The following is a 16624-nucleotide window of genomic DNA, read 5'->3' as shown; positions in this document are numbered from 1 at the left end:
GTTCCTACTTTTTTACTTTTTCAACCTTATTTCACGAACAATGTGAAAAAGCTGAGGTGACTTCACACAGAAAGCATTTCTACATCCTTCGCAGCCTTCTTCCCAGGAGATCTACAAGAAATAACTTCCCTTTGCTGAAGAAAGCAGCTTTCCCCAATTTCTTATCAGTTGGCTCATCATCAACCAAGCAATGGAGAATTTACACCGGAGATGCCACTTAGTCAACAAACAAATCTGTCCTGTACTCAGACGCAAAAAGGCATGAGTATCATCTCAGCTAATCTTACTTATCCCTAGGTCACCAGTCAAGACCCATGGAATCAAGAAGTCACTTTCCATAAATATTTTCACATTAAAGAATCTGGGAAAGAGCCAGAAACTTCAGCCAGTCAGATGAATATCCAGTACAAGTCTATCAGTCCCCTATGGTTATCCTGCCTCTGGAAGCTGGCCTCTTAGCAAGTCATTTACATCTCACACTCATTCATATTTTAAACAGCTCTTTTAACAGTGGTTTCCTACATGTCAGTGCGTTTAAGGATCTCCATAACTTTTTGCTTTGGCTGCTGCATCCTCCCCCCCTCTGCTCTTTCAGCTTTGACCTAAAAGAGCACAAGAGCTATTAACTGGATCAGTCCACCTCGCAAAACATCCTGTCCTCCACAGAGGAAGGTCAGTGTTCAAAGTCATAAGACAAAGCTCTTTTGCCTGGTGTCATTACTCCCTCCTCAGACAGCGAGATCATCTGTGAACAACCAGCACAGAAGTTCGACCCCACCAAGGCATTCCTGACCATCCTGGATTACAGACAAGAACTTGAAAATGTGTTTCCTTCCTGTTCAGCAGGGTGAGATTCCTGCTCCTCTCTGCAGCTCCTGTGTCAGCAACATCGACGCTGCCCTGCTGCTCTCCCGGCTCACCAGCAGCTGCAGGGATTTACGGGTACATTCCCTGTCTATTTTGTGCATACTCGCAGTAGTACTTGGAAGCCACACCACAGTTTCTTGAGGCAAAAGGTCAAATTCTGCAATTTATCGCAAATCTTCAGCTCCATCAGAATTCGTCTGGAGCCAAGAGTTTCTCCAAGCTGTAGGATGTGCTTGAGATGCTGTAGGACAAACCAAGTGAACTACGCCAATGTGAATCTAAATCTCCAGAAAGCAACACTGGCAGCTACGCAAACAGCCTTCCCTTTCCAGTGCTCAACTTATGTTTCAGATTTACATTTGATTTACATAAAACTAGACTTAGTCCGTCACCCACTGTCAGGAGGAGAGCTGTATATGAACTATTAAAACATGGCATGGGTATGACATGCCCGAAAGCTGGCATGCCTGGGTCAGCGCACGCCAGCACAGGGCTAAGTGAACACATCCATGCTGCGTCCCATGCAGGTCTAGGAGCACCAAAGCCACGTTCTCCTAATGCGCTAGGGACCTATTTGACCTGAGCTTGCCCTGCACTGAGACAACCCACAGTGCTACAACCACCTTCCCACAACCAGATGCCCTGGAGATGGACCTCTGGGACACCAGACGGACCGTGGCTGGTTCCTGAAGCCAAAGCATTTCCACGCACCCTATTTCTCTACAGGTCTGAAAAATGGACCAGGACTTGTGCCAGCTTTCGGCTCAAGTGACTTCAATCACTGATCACTATCAACATCCAGGGCGCACTCTACATAAACGGCAACATTTTTCCAGAATCCTGGGTTAAGCTCTCGCTCATTACTACATTTTGGCCTACAATAATGGAATTCCACTGTGTATTTTAACTGAATGTATTATTCCTCATTAGCAGTCTCAGGCTGTTACAAGTCTTTAGCCTGGCAAAACACGGAGCGCATTCGCTTCAGAAGTGACGGCATTCCTACGACGAGCAAAATGTTTCCCGTCCGTCAGGCTTCACTACGAGCTGAAGCTCTCCGATGGAGCGACCGCTACCACGGGGCAAGGTGTGGAGAAGGAGGAGGAAGAACAGGGAAGAAGAAGAGTGACAGGACTCTGAAGAAAATGTGTCTCCGCCTACAGTGAATGAAAGCACATGTGCACGAGGTTTATGTGAAGTCAGGGCATACTCAGATAACTCAGCCTCCACTGGAGTCCTTGCTTTTTCACGAGGCTGGCTATAGGCAGCTCCTCAGTTAAACCCCGTGAAGCGTTCTTCAAGGGCTGCTGCCTTTCTGCTGTCCTTCACGAACACGCAGTACCCACAAAAGCATCCACTTCTACCCACACGTGTCAAACGGGCTACCACCTCAAGTTCTCTGCAATCACAGCTCTACCAGGACTGTGGACTGTACCTTAAATTAACTAGAGAGTTAAATTAACTGTAGAGAGAACACAGCTTGACTGTTGCACCCCAGGGCTAGAAGGAGGGAGGAGGAAAAAATCCAACACCCAAACCAGCCAACAACTCTTTACGCCAAACGAGCAATTTTATTAAGGAAATAACATCTGAACAAGACACGCCGCACACACACGTCCTGCAGCTGGAGTCTCTTCTAGCTGATGCATCTCTCAGTGATACACAAGTCAGAAAATAATTCAGCTCAGCCTTGGAGGGCTGGTGGTGGAGGCTCCGTGGTCGCAGCACACACAAAGCACGGCAAAAAGCTAGGCGCAAGCTTCAGAAGGTACACAGAGCAAATCTGCTGAGAAGCACCTTTTTTTCCCTCTGCAGCAGGCTCTGTGGACATAACACGCTTTCAGAAACGCAGCAATGTTCAGCCTCAAGGGAGAGGTTCTGGATGACCAGAGAGAAGCCCCGGGCCACCGCAGCCTGCCAGAAGCTGTCCTCATCCCAGGGCTCCCCTGCTGCCAGACTGCATGTGCAAGAAGGAACATCTCTGCGTGCAAACAGGGGACGCTCTGCACTAGCGCAGAAAAAAGCAGTGTCCACAGGGAAGGCTATACCCACTTCAACTGAGAGGGCCACACAAAGGTAGCACCCACACCACACCACACTGTCTTTGTCAGTTCTTATCCTAAGCCCGCATCATTTACCGTACCGTAAACAACAATAATGAAGCTTTAAATGGCACTGACATAAGGAGGCCTGTTTGTCATTTGATGGAATACATAGGACATCTATACAGAAACAAAAGAGATCTTTGCAATTTCACATACCTGCCGGCTGCGGAGAGTTACACTTACTGCTCTGCCCCCCCCCACAAGCATCTCAGGGAGTGATGATCAGTGTCAGAACAAAGTCTGCCACCTTCTCCTTTCAGTTCGGGGTACGGTGTGTAGACACAGAGGTCTGGCTGTCACGGGCAGGACAGGTACCTTGGTTCTATAGTCTGGTTAAGGCTCTTTTCCTCCTGTCTTTTGCACTTGAAGAAAGTTGTTCTCCGCTAAAGACAGGGCATAGAGAAGATCCTCTACAAAGAAAGGATCCTGCCATCTCACTGTGCTTGCCGAACAGGATTCCCTCTGCTCACACTCAAAGTCCACGCATAGTCATACTTCTGCTAAATCACAGCAAGCTTCTTCCTTACTTCCACAGGTTTTTCTATTTCAAGCGGATTAATAATTCGCAGGCAACACACTTTCCTGACCATGCAGAAAAATCATGACATAAAAGATATACCATTAACACATTTCCACCAAAAGATCACGCAGAGAGATATATCAGGCGAGATGACTAACCCTTCCAGCACATCCACGCGAGGAATGAAATACTAAATTATGACTTTCTAAATACCATGATAATACTTAGTCATTACGTCAAAAATCTTTCCAAGACATAGGAAAAAGTAACATAAGAGACATGCTCTCCTCCCCTGAAAAAAGTGAGGACCTAATTCCCACTCCAGTTGGAAGCTGGAGGTACCCTGCTGTAACAGGTCCCGAGATCCCAGTTCAAGGCCAAGAAGAAGCCTTCACCACCCTTCTCTCCCACCTTTTACCAATACCACTCAGAGGCTTCCCGTCTCTCCATACCCCCTCCATGAAGGGGGATCCTCTTTTTGAGCCAGGAGATGGAGCCAAAGAGACACTCCCTACTGTGGAGAAAGGGTGAGGTGGGGGGGAAGAAACTGGGGTACAGGACCTCAATTTCTGCTGCCAAGGCTGCTACTATCAGCCAGTATGAAATGGCAATCAACAACAATGCTTTAGAATGCTGCGTAACTCACAAAACAGCTCTAGAAAAGTTAAGACACCACCCACCTGAGACAGCAAACACCACTTACTCTTCTTATTCAACAAACTGAGAATATTTTGGAATTAAAAATTTAGGACGCATACACGTTTCTAACATTCTAACGATGACCGGAGGTGTCAGGCATGAAAAGTACCATGAGGAGAGAGAGATGAATTAACCTTTTTCATAAGAACTGCTGCTGTTCCAGACATTAATGCATGGTATTTCTGAACAGCACCGGGTCCAGTTCAGCTTGTGGACGCATTCATAAAACCTAGAGTTTTGTGAGCCGAACGGCACACGCAGAGAGCGCACTGTTGTGCAACACAATACTTAAGGCGCTTCCCATCTGCACTCCATTTCAAAGCATATTTTACTCGTTAGCTTCATTTAGAAGGTCCCCCAGTACCGCTGCAAGAGAGGACCCTGCCAAAACGCAGCGCTGAGCAGAAGCATTGAATTTGTATCGGGATGAAGTATGTACGAAGTTAAGGATTAAGTACGCCTATGCCCTACATGTGCAAAACGCACTAGACACCAACAGACTTATGTTTGCATGGGGATTAGGAGATATTTAGTCAACATCATGGCTGTGGCACTTGAACGCCACCAAAATCTCTCCTGACCGAAAGCCAGAAATCATGGTAGATTTAGGAAGTGATAATTCAGCCTCTATTTTTTGCATGCAGTTGGAAGACAATCTATTTTCTTTATTAAAAGCCTTCGGTACACGCAAGCTCGCCAAGCGAAGCTCCTCCGCAAGGCTTTCAGCAGCGCTTTCATGTTAAACACCGGGGATTCGCCTGTCCCGCGGGAAAGCGTTTTGTGACCGAGTTCCGAGGGCTCCCCCCGAGCGAACCGCTCGCTGGCTTCAGGCGGGGGCCGCTTCCCGCGGGGAAGCGCACCCTCACGCCGGACCGCAACCGAAGTTTCTGCCCCGCCCCGAGCCAGAAGCCCCCAGCCCGGGTTGGGGGGGCGGGGGACCGACACCTCACCGCACCCCTCGTCCCTGCGCAGCCCCGCACCCGGCAGCGGGGGCCGCGGCGGGTCCCGCCGGGTACCCCCCCGCCCGCCCGGGGTCGCCCAGCACCCGCACCGCGGTCCACGGTCCCCGTCCCCCCCCCGTGCCCCCCCCCGGGACCCTCCGCGCATCCGCCCCGCTCCGTCCCCCGCCACAACTTGCGCCTCCGCCCGCCGCTAACCCCCGCGCACCTCTCCGCGCCTCCCGTCCCTCCGCCGGGCTCAGCCTCCTCGCAGCAGCCGCCCGCTAACCCCCCGCAGCCCGCTCACCCGCTCGATCACCTGCCGGCGCCGAGCCCCGCAGCCGCCGCCGTCGCCGCTGCCGCTGCCGGCGGGAGGCACCTCCCGGGCGCGGGGCGCGGCTGCAAGCGGCCACGCACGGCCCCCGCCCCGCCGCCCCGCCCCGCCGCGCACCGGGCCCCGCGCACGGGGTGGGGGGGGGGGCCGGGGACATCATCGGAGAGCCGTGTGTGTCCCCCCGCCCCGGCCCGGTGCCGGCCCCGGCCCCCCCCGGCTGTGTCCCCCGCCCCCGAGCTCCCCCGCCGGGGGGGGTGCGGGCAGGGCGGCCGTGCTCTGCCTTCGGTCGCGCCCCGACGGCGTTTCCCCCTCCGCGCCCTCGCTCCGTCCAAACCAGGCTCCTGCGGACTTTTTCACCCCTTGGAAAAGGTATCCTAATTAAACAGGCATCCCAATTAAAATCCCCACCGCTGCCTCCGCGCAACAGCCGGGGGTTGCTCCCTTCCGTCCCGGAGCTTACCCGGTGTGCCAAAGCCAAGCGCCTTGATCGCAGGCTGTGGTTTAACATCTCACGGCCATTTTTCAGCCGTGTGGCAGCCGGTTCCTGGCAGGCCGAACAGTAGTCAGGTCATACCCAGTACTGCATTTTCTACTTCAAGAGTCTCAACTGTACAACTACGGTCATAACCACCTTTTGACGACAGAACTTCTGGCCTTACACCAGGAACAACCCACCGCTGCAACTACATTAAAAACAATTTTTAAAAATATTATTATATTTGCTCAAGGAGTGAGGCTGTAATCAAGGCACACAAGGACGCAACTCTTCCACTGCGCCCCGTGCTATATTCAAGCAGTCATTTAGCAGCTTAGCTTTGCTCGCGGGAGCCCTGGCTCTCACACACAGCACTACCCTACACAGAAAGAACCATCCCTCCTGTTTTTCGGGGTTTTCAGTGTGATTTTTAGCCTTCCAGGAGGTCAGAGGGACACAGGAGTTTGGAGGGAGACGGAAGAGACTCCGATCTTTGTTCCTTGGAGTAAAATGCATGGCCTGGTGTCAGTGCCTCAGCTCCCCCACCGCACAGGTAGTCAATTAGGTGCCAAATCTGAACGCATCGACAGTTAACATACGGAGAGCTAACCCGAAGGGAAGCTTTCAGTCCGTGGGATGTGCCTCTCTCCGGGGCTCAGCGCTGGGAAATTCCTCCCTCCCCACTGTGATTCACGGCCCGACATCTCCTGAGAAAAAAAAAACCCAACCAATTCATAAACCCCTTCATTCAAAAAGTGGAGGTCAGATTTTGATCTGATACACGCTGAGAGGAGGGTATGATGGCTGCATCCATCCTCTGAGCAGCACGGCGGCTGGGGAGGCCGTTCAGGGTACGGACAGCAAGCTTGTCAGCCCCTGCACAAAAGGAGAGAAATGCGCACCGGCATTATTTTCCTAGAGTTGTTACGCTAGGAGAATAAGTAGCATCCAGGCAGCTCCTGCCCAAGCCCTCTCCATCACCTCTTCTTTTAACTGTATTCCTCGGTGCAAAAGAGAATCCAGGACATTCCCGTGGGAGGAGAGGTTGTCCTGAGTCCCTGCCCTAAAAACTGTTCGTGTTGTGCCCTGGTTATTCTAACACTACGAAAGGGTTTTGGAGCAGGAATCACACCCTGGGATGCGTCCTTTTGTCTCCCTAACTATTCAGGCTACAGTCGTAAACAGAAAAGACACCACAGGGGTTATCCTGCGCAGTGTCCTGTGACACTGGAAGTCCAGAAAGCTCCGTGAAATGTTTATCCTATGGCCACAAAATGTGACCTAACTTCCCATCCAAATGCAAAGTAAAATGCAAAGTCCTGCCTGGTGAAGTCCAGGCAGAAGCTGCCAGAGGGTGTGAGGTGGTGGTTACTCCTCCCAGCTGGCCCGAGGAGGCATGTCAGGGAGGGAGGCGGCATGGGGGGGTCCCCGTGGGACAACGAGACAGGCGAGCTGCTCAGGCCCAGGCAACACCGAGGTGCTCTGGACGAGAGCTCAGAAACAGGCTCTTGGGCATCAAGAAAGTGCAAAGCTGTTGGGCACTTCCCAGCTCGGTGACAGCTGCACAGGGCTTTTCTAGGTCTATGTAGGAGCCAACATCGCATTGAAAATTCGGGGGATTTGGCACTAAATCTTCTCAGCTCTTGTTTTGGAGAATACTGAGAGTATTTACATATTTCATACACACACATGCAGCTGTGCATTTCAAAGTAATCTGTTGTGATATAAGCCAAAACAGGATTTGAGTCATACACATTTTTACAGATAAAGCATTGATTTATAAACATGTAGAGCAAATCTATCCAAAAGAAAATGCCACATACATATACCACCAACAAGGAGAACTACTTAGACCAGGCCATATTCGACTGCCCCACAGAGCAGGGCATCAAATTCCTTTCTGGCTTGAATTTCAGGAGTACAAAATCAAGGGTGGAGAAAATTAAGGATGGAGAAACTGTGGACTGATGAAACTATTTCAGATTGCAGCCAAAAGAAGACTGCAGAACAAACAGTCTGGTACTTAGCTAATAAAGTTGCAGTTGCATCTCATGCCACCACATAGGGAAAATGCTGCATGGCATTTTTGGGACTACCATTATTTTTGGTTCTTTACTCTTCATCTTCTTTGCACATGCAACTTCTTGATTCACATTTACAAAAGCAACAACAAACACGAATCACCTCAGAGCCACACTCATACAGACTAAATGTCACTGACATCAGCTCCACTAATGTGTTCGTATTAGAAGTTAACACTTGGAGGAAGGAACTGAGGAGAGTTCGTAAGTGCTAGGTCTGTTCCTGAGTTCCTAAAACTGTGCTACATTTAAGCCTTATCTCAAGAGCTACCTTCAGAAGGTGGAAGCACTAGAAACATTTGTTCCTTACAACAACACAGACAGATGTCTGACACCCCTGACACACACCACACACAAAGTCAATTACATGCTACATGTTCCCAGGATCCAAGACGTTTGTGGATCTGATGGGCAGCAAAATGAATATACAGATTTAAATGAAATTCCTCTGAAAACATAATAAGCATCTACATCCAGGACGCACATAACCCAGAACAACAATACGATGTTCCATTTTTTCCTAAAAGAAAACATTTCAGAATGTTTTCAGAATGAAAAGAAGAAAATTTCAGAACTTAGCCAGAGACCACAAAAATGACACAAAAGAGGGTTAGCATCACATAGGAGTCCAGCGCGCCAAGGCAGAGCCAAGACTGCAAAACCCACGTTCTGCTCCCAGCCACGCCAGTACAAATACGAAAATCCCTTCCCTGACCCCCACGTGAATCTCCCCACAGTTTGCTCCATCAATTCAGTGCGTTCAGGCCATCGAGTTCCCTCAGTCTCTGCAAACATCACCTCCAGCAAGCCCCATTTCTGCACCACATGCTGCTACACTGAGACAAATGCTGCGGAGAAAATCCTTCCCTTACCGCTGCTTCTGCACACAAGCACAACAAAAGTTGTTTTGTTTTTTTTAAATATAAGTTTAATAGCTCCAACACACAACTACTATAAACAGCCCTGGAGAGCTGAATCCCACAGCCAGCATCCCCGCAGAGCCACCCAGGACTCAGCTAAGAGTTACACGCTCCCCCTTTCATGTTGGCTGCAAACGCACCACAAGTTCATGGGGTGTAGGGAGAAATGCCAACGACCAAAAAAATTCCAAACAGCTCCAGGTCTAGCTGAAAAAACCCCAGCCCTTAACCTTTAGCGAGGTTTTATGTGCAAATTGCAGGCCCTTGCAAAAGCTATACTGGAATTATTTGGAAATGTTCACTTTTTCTTCCCACCATACAAATAGTACGGAATGAGATGGTTTGCAGTGATTTTTGGGAGGGTGTCTGACATCTTGTCCCTGTGTGTCACAAGCTCTTCATCTGAGCTGCTTACTTACATGGGCTACAGTCAGAGATGTTGTCTCATTATAGAAGGCAGGGTTTCTTAGGCAAAATATGAAGAGCAAATCACAAGAGGCAGTACTGAGTGCTGTTGGGACATGGAACCTCTCAATTTTATTAATCTATTCATTTAGCCATAAGTATTATTTTTATATCACTCAAAATACATTCAGCAATTTGTAAGGGAAATATGGACATAGGGGTTTTGTCCCAGAGAGCTTGCATTGTAACTTCCTATGTTAAGGCTAATTGATGTTTAAAATATGAAAGCTCACTCATCTTCAAAACAGGAGTTTTACAACACTCTCTCCAGTGGACTAGGGTTTTTTGTTGTTTGCTTGGGGGTCTCCTTGCGTGGGAGTGAGGTAAGACTGGCTGTGCTGACAACCCTCTCCCATTGCTCCCCTAAGCCCATTTCTGGAACACGTCTTCCAAATATACCCCACTAGCCAGAGGCTGAGCTCCACGGGCAGAGAGCTGTTTGTGAAACACTGATAGTGCTTAGCAAGCAGCCACATTTGAGCTGATTTTATGCGTTTACAGTTTATTTATACACTGATGATTTTAAAAATAACTTACATACATGAAAGAATTCCCACTCTTACAGAACATTGCATGAAACTCCAAACTGATGCAACGTATCTACATTTTACAGCTCTGACCTCACTTTTTCTTTAATTTCTTTATGCGCTCGTAGTATTTATTTAGAGGTTACTACTAATCTATAGGGGATAAAGCCTGCTCACCCAGCAGTTCTCTAATTCAGGTAAGTATGTATTACCAGAATAATACACTATGAATTAGTACCCAACAGTGGAGATTTACATGGCATTAAGTATACTGCATTTAACTTCAAAATACAAAGCAGTAACTCAAGACTGGAGAGCAGAAAACAGATATAAGGAAATGTACGAGTACTGCTGAAATAAACCAGAGAGTAATAACCTAGAAATCACACGGTCTTAAAGCAATTTGCCTTATCTGCTACATTTAACACCAGTTACAGTTATTAAAATGAAAAAATCATCAGGCTGTCTCTCACATCTCAATCCTTATTTACTGTGTGCATTTCTCTTGGCAATGTCCTCTGTTTAATTTTAATCTGTGTTCACTTAATACATTCGTTTCTTCACAGTGCACGGCCCAGGTTCGACACTCTACACAGTAACATGCATTTGCTCAAAACAATCTGTTATCATGGAGATTACTTTTTTCCCAGGGTGGAAATACTTACCTAAGCTTGTTTTTAGAAATTCTAACTAAGGGGCCAAATCCAGAATTTACATTACTTTTTGAAACCAAAAAAAAAGTGATAGGCCAAGTTTCAGTCTTCCTGGAATTCGAAGACTCCCAGCAAGACCTCCATCCGTACACAGAGCCAGCCATTTTCTCCCAGTTAATCTTTCAGGCACCGAGGGAAAAATGCTTCACAAAGATATAATATCTTACATTATGTACTCACCCTTAGATCTCTATTTAAATTCCATTCCTTCCCTCCCCAAGGTGATGCTAGTTTTCTCTGCTCTTCACCTTTCTCCCACATTGCACAATTAAGACAAACCTTTTTTGTAGCGTTGAAGACCATGTTCTGATTTTTCCTTACCCTGTTTGGTGTAAAGGTTACCATTTCACAAAGTATCCTAAGGACATTTTTACTACCAAGAAATACTTAGACAACAAGAACTATTTTTAACTTCACTAAGCTCTGCCGAGTGTAAAACGTTGCGCTGGGTGCTCGGCAGCCTAGGGGAACACAGCTACCAACGGGGTTTGTTTTCTTTGTACGAGAACAGCAGTCTGAATCTTCCAGCAACAAGACTCTGTACGCACAGTACGTGATGTACATTTAAAACTATTATCATTATAAACCCAAAGGGTGAACAGGAGGGGAAAAATGTGCTAAAGGCCTGCCAGCTGCTGGCTACAGGCAGCAGGGCACTGCCGTGGGGTGAGAGGGCTCTGCACACCCGCCGCTGCCCGCGTCTCACACCGGGATTTCCAAATCTGATGGAGCAGAGATCCACTGCCCCGTCGGGATGTTGCTGGCAGCCTGCTCCAGGATGGTGCCTCCAGGTGCTCTCCCTGCCTTCCCCCACTTGCGGTGCTGGAAGCGATTTAGCCGTGACACGAAATGGGGCAAGACCACACATCCAAGAGAAAGCAGAAGTGAGACAACGTAAAGACGAGCGAGGGAAGGGCCAGAGGAGAGGAAGGCTGGTGCCGGCTGCAGCCCCAGCCACGACCTCGACTGCACGATGGTGCTGGGACAGGGGAGCAAGGCCAGCCCCTCCGCTGATGAAGACTGCCGGGAGCTTGCCGACACCTGAACACACCTCCATGGGGAGTAATGAAAGCTCCAACACAGTGTGTTTTCAGAGCAGCCAAGGGAACAGAGCATTTTAGCCCCCTGCGAACAGCCAGCAGGATGCTTAGGCACCACTTGCGCTGCCAGCACCCCAGCTGGCAGGACTTTCGTAGCAGGCAGGGCTACACAAGTTCTCCATTCGGGGGTTAACACCCCCGCCCCCCCCAGGCAAATATGCTGCCCGTATGTGCCTGCTCACTAGGATTTCCCATCAAAGCAACGTTTTTCCCTTTAACTATAAAAACAATGTAGGTTACAGCAGAGGCTGCCCCCTCCAGCAACCTGTGCTCCACCCTGGAGTCATTTTATATTACTCTCCCCAGTGTCCTAAACCAGGGCTGCAGAGATTGTTCCAAATGTGGCTTTCATTTTATGCTAGAATAGCCTCCATTAATGCAATACACCGTGCTTCATACCTCATGATATTCAAAGTGGAAGCCCAGATCTTGTTTGCTTTTTAAACATCACCAGCCATCCTGCATTTTATCTGTGCATACTTCCCAGCGCGTGTCAGAACGTGCCATCCGCTCACCACTTATTAATGTTTCAAGAGTCCTCCTTAAAACATACATGAGATTCAGGGAGGATTTTGTTCCAGGAGTCTTCTGACCGTTCCGTGCAGTCAGAGAGAGTAGTTTTATTTCACGGACTGGATTTAATATACAGAAACATACTGCATCTGTTTCCAAATATTTTCTCTCTAAAACCATTACGAAAACCAGTGCCAAAATGCACTCGTTTCTCTTTAAGGAGGAAACCTAATTTGGATTTCTTGATCCAGATCATCTTAACACCTAGGCTCAATTTTGCTTGCTAAAGCAATCTACAGGCTCCAACTAACACAAATTTAATCCGCAAGGCTTCTTGCTTGGGCTGGATGGGTCCAGCGCGTCTTTGTTACAGGCTCCACACCATGTTATCAGTAGCATCTGGTACTGATTGCAGATCTCAGGCATTGTGCTTATGGGCTCCACGGGCAGAGTCTTTCTTGGATTTCTGATTTGGTTTGGAATTTTCACTAGGATATCCCTGTATCCTGCTGGATTGGAGATTTATGACTGGTCCTTTGCCTCGTGTTAATTTTTTTTAGCTATGATGTTTTCTTACGGACCAATCTGTGGCAGCTGATGATATCTGGGCACACATCCTGCAGGTCTAATTCTCCTTTCACATGGTCACAAACCAAGAGTCACCTCTTTAGTTAATCGAGTTACCCTGGTGTGATGCTTACACATACGGAAATCAGGAACCCCTCCTCTATCACCTAATACTTGGGATTCACCTCCTTCCCCCTCAGTGATTATGTAAAATGTGAAGTCATTTTATAAGGTGTGAAAAGTAATTTGCCTTTTGATTGTACCCAAAGAGAAGGGGTATTACGAACAACAAATGCTCTGCTGTGGTTTCAGGCTTTCATTTGGTAAGGTCCCAAGCTTTCTTCACAAGTCAGAAGTCAGGAGCAGATTTTGCCATCAATTGGAAAAAAAAATCAGACCTCAGTAACAACACAGGAATATTTTGATCAATTGGCACAATCTAAAGGTTAAAAGTTGCAATATGCAGCTGACCTGGGGAAAAATAAGAGCGACAGTAAGTTTAAAAAATTAAATATTCTATCAAGCTATTTCTCCAGGACACAATTTTCAGCCTACTTTGATGGATGCTGCCTAAAAAGCATGCAGAAAAACGAAAGCCTCAGCCTCACCTCACAGTCACTTGTTTTTCCCATTCCCTGCACAAAATTCTTCCTCAGAAGAGGACTAACAGATGCAGAAGTCCATAGACAACACGAACGGGTGCACTAACCTCCTCCCTGAGTCCACACCTGAAACTCCCACACCACCCCTGCACATCTCTCAGGGGCTCCCTGACTGCCAAACTGGAGACCATAAAACAAGGGGGACATGTGTGAGGTAAGCACGAGAGGGTTACATTTGGGGGCTGGGGTAGGGGAACGCTTCCAGCATTACTAGACTGTTCCCAGCACGTGAACACGCAGCCATGAGATGAATTATACGGTTATATTTAATCCTATTTCTCTTTTTCTCACGTGCTTATCTTGATACTGATAATGGTTCCTTCTCAGCTCAGTTGCTTCGCAAGGAGCCTGTTTATATTTGAAAGGAAGTTCTCACCAAGTAAGAGTTGCATTGAACAGGAAACAATTTCATCACATTTTCCCCAGTAAAGCCCCAAAGTGGCTCCTTTTTCCTCAGTAAACACACGTCCCACATCCAGGGCTGCCATGCTAGACTTTTGCACTGTGTAAGCCCCAAAAGATAAGCCGGTGAGGGTATAATATGCAAAGTTTTATAAACTGGAGCAATAGCTCCAACCAGAAAACTGGCAGCTCCAGCAGGCTTGGCTTTGGACCTTCTCACTTCACAACAAACCTCAAATGCTGTATCTGGAAATCAAACTTCAGCTGTGTGTTGGCTGCAGCACCACAACAGAAACAAGGTTGGGATTTTTTTCTCAAAGCCTGCACTAGGCGCAGAAAAGGAGAGTGTTTTGGCTTCAAGGCCTTGGAAAAATAGAATTCATTTTTTCCATTCTGTCATTATTCTAGCAAAACCCTACAGGTAAATAAATCTCACTTGTTTACAGTGATGTCTCTTGGAGACACTTGGGAAGACTGGATAATGGCTAAATTCATAACCAGTCAGGTATCTCATAAGCTAGGGCTTACGTGTATTGCCTAAATGTACTTCTGCAGGAACAGGTATTCCAAAGAATTTTAGCCCTTACGAAGCTGCTCTGACTTTATAACCCTCCAACAGAGAGGCAGGTACCTGGAAAGAAACGTGCTGCAGTAAAATCGAGCATTTAATAAAGTGCTTTTCCCCTGGAGAGCTCAAGCACCTGCAGAAAGCGAGCTGCTGTCATCACCTCCCTGTCACCAGTGCCGTGACTTGTTCACGTGCCTTGACCGGGACCCAACACTTCTTCAGTCCACACGTGCTACCCATTAGGCTGTTAAGACTCTGACAGGAGTTAGATACATAGCTGTAAGTCATATACAGTTTACGCAACCATAACTTACAAGTAAATGATTCAAAATAGAAGCATGCAGAAGAGAAACGGAAGGTAAAGCAGGCAATCAGCACAGGCTCGCTGCAGAAAGCAACACAAACTACATGCAAGTAGCAAATGCCACTAATATGTGAAGAAGGCAAAACTTCACACGTAATTAAACTAGTTCTTTACACTGGGTTCATGCTGGATTCCTACACCAGCTTATGACTTTGTGCATAGCAAGGTAAATGACATTTTTTAACCTAAAGGAGGTTTTGACTTGGCATCACCGAGTCACGCATGATTCCTCTAATGTAGTACACGGCCAGTGGGTCCCAAGTGCGCTGCTGCGCATGTTGAAAATTGTATAGAAAGGGAGAATATGACTCCTTATACTCTTTAATACTATTATTGTCACTATTATTAAATGAGAGAATATGCTTGAGGCTGGGAGAACCTCAGGGAGTATGGGAGCTGATACTTGGACGCAGGATTTATTTCGCTGGCTATTAAAGCTGACTGAACTGTTTTAACATATAATGATATCCAATTTAATTACATATTAGGCAAAACACTTTTGATTATTATTCAGCCAGTCAGAAACAATGAATTTCTCAGTCCTTCTTCCATTCTAAATTTTTTCTACCCTCTTGTCTTTTACCTTTTTTGTTTTCAAGGTCTTCTGAAATCCATCTCTCTCAAGACAGATGTTTACTTCTCTACAAACTTCCAAGATTTTTTTTTTTTACATTATGATGCCCCTTCAACTGATTTCCACAGTTTATAATTTGATTTTGGGTCACCAGAGAAAGTATTTGAGTCACACAATAATTCTTATAAAGCACTGAGATTCTGCCTTTCTCATACACTATTTAAAACAGAGTCCATTTAAAGGCAGAGCCCTGCAGTAAACCCTTGCTGACTTTGAATTCCACACGCCAGCCATTAACTTCTTATCCATTTGGCATCTGTACACTTTTTTTTAACTACTATTATTTCTTTCTCCACAGCATAACTGGTGAATTATTGAAATCCCATTTATTTTAACCACATAGTTCATCCTGATGAAATTGGCTAGTTTACTAAATAATTTTCTGCTCTGCCGTACGCTCCGCTTACTTTCCAAATGCAGGCAATTATCAGAAAACAGATCAGAGAGGAGAGAATTTTGTGTATTGCTGGGTCAGATACAGCATGGCGGGAGGAAATTTGCAAGGCAGCATTTCCCCGTTTCCACGGAGGCAAACGGGGAGTGATTGCACCGGAGCCCACAGTGGTATGGTATTGTCAGAGACCTCAGGCATAGCTTTTTTTTTCTGTGCAAGAAAACTGCGCTTCAGACCACTTGCCAGCAAGGAAGGCAGAGGGAGTGAGCAGGAGGAGATGAAGTCATGAACCCTCGGTTGTGCCTTCAGTACCTGCAGCCATGCAAGCGTGACATTCCCAGGGCTACCCACGTACAGAGATTCCAGCTCAGGGTGAATCAACCTCCTCGCACACCTACAGCCCTAGACATAGCTCCTTCCAGCCGAAGGCAAAGAATAATCCCCCGTGATTAAGCATTAAACTGGCATGTACCTTAGAGCCATCGAAATCCAAACACAAGCCCTAAAACAAGGTGGTGACAAAGAGTTCAAACCCGAAGCGATTCATCAGATCCATGCAGCATGAGAAATTAAACTAAGACTACTCAGTTGCGACTAAGGTATCTAAAAAATCTTCCCAGCAAGCAAAATTTATAAACCCCCTATCGTATTTCTGTTAAGACACGTTTTAAGAGAAAGTCCTGTCCGGCCAGCAGCAGTAATTAAAAAGCAGTTCTCACCTATTTAACTTGTAAAGGCTACAGCAGAGCTGTGTCCTCAGGTTTTTCGTAGAGCTC

At 47.1% G+C, this 16624-nt stretch overlaps 1 protein-coding gene across 4 annotated transcripts in view; it reads right to left on the bottom strand.

The window, feature by feature from the left end:
* Positions 1–16624, bottom strand: part of PDZD2 (PDZ domain containing 2) — a 141408-nt gene that overhangs the window by 113371 nt on the left and 11413 nt on the right. Inside the window, exon 1 of one of the 4 annotated variants that reach the window (XM_075410910.1) lies at positions 5437–5509. The exons of the other annotated variants lie outside the window; for them this stretch is intronic. The gene's annotated coding sequence lies outside the window, so the exon portion shown is untranslated. Of the gene's footprint in view, positions 1–5436; positions 5510–16624 lie in introns of those variants that run through there. 4 annotated transcript variants of the gene reach the window in all.

The sequence above is a fragment of the Opisthocomus hoazin genome, chromosome Z (assembly GCF_030867145.1).
Source record: "Opisthocomus hoazin isolate bOpiHoa1 chromosome Z, bOpiHoa1.hap1, whole genome shotgun sequence".
In the NCBI taxonomy this organism is placed as follows: Eukaryota; Metazoa; Chordata; class Aves; order Opisthocomiformes; family Opisthocomidae; genus Opisthocomus; species Opisthocomus hoazin.
This window is presented reverse-complemented; position numbering and strand designations above follow the sequence as displayed.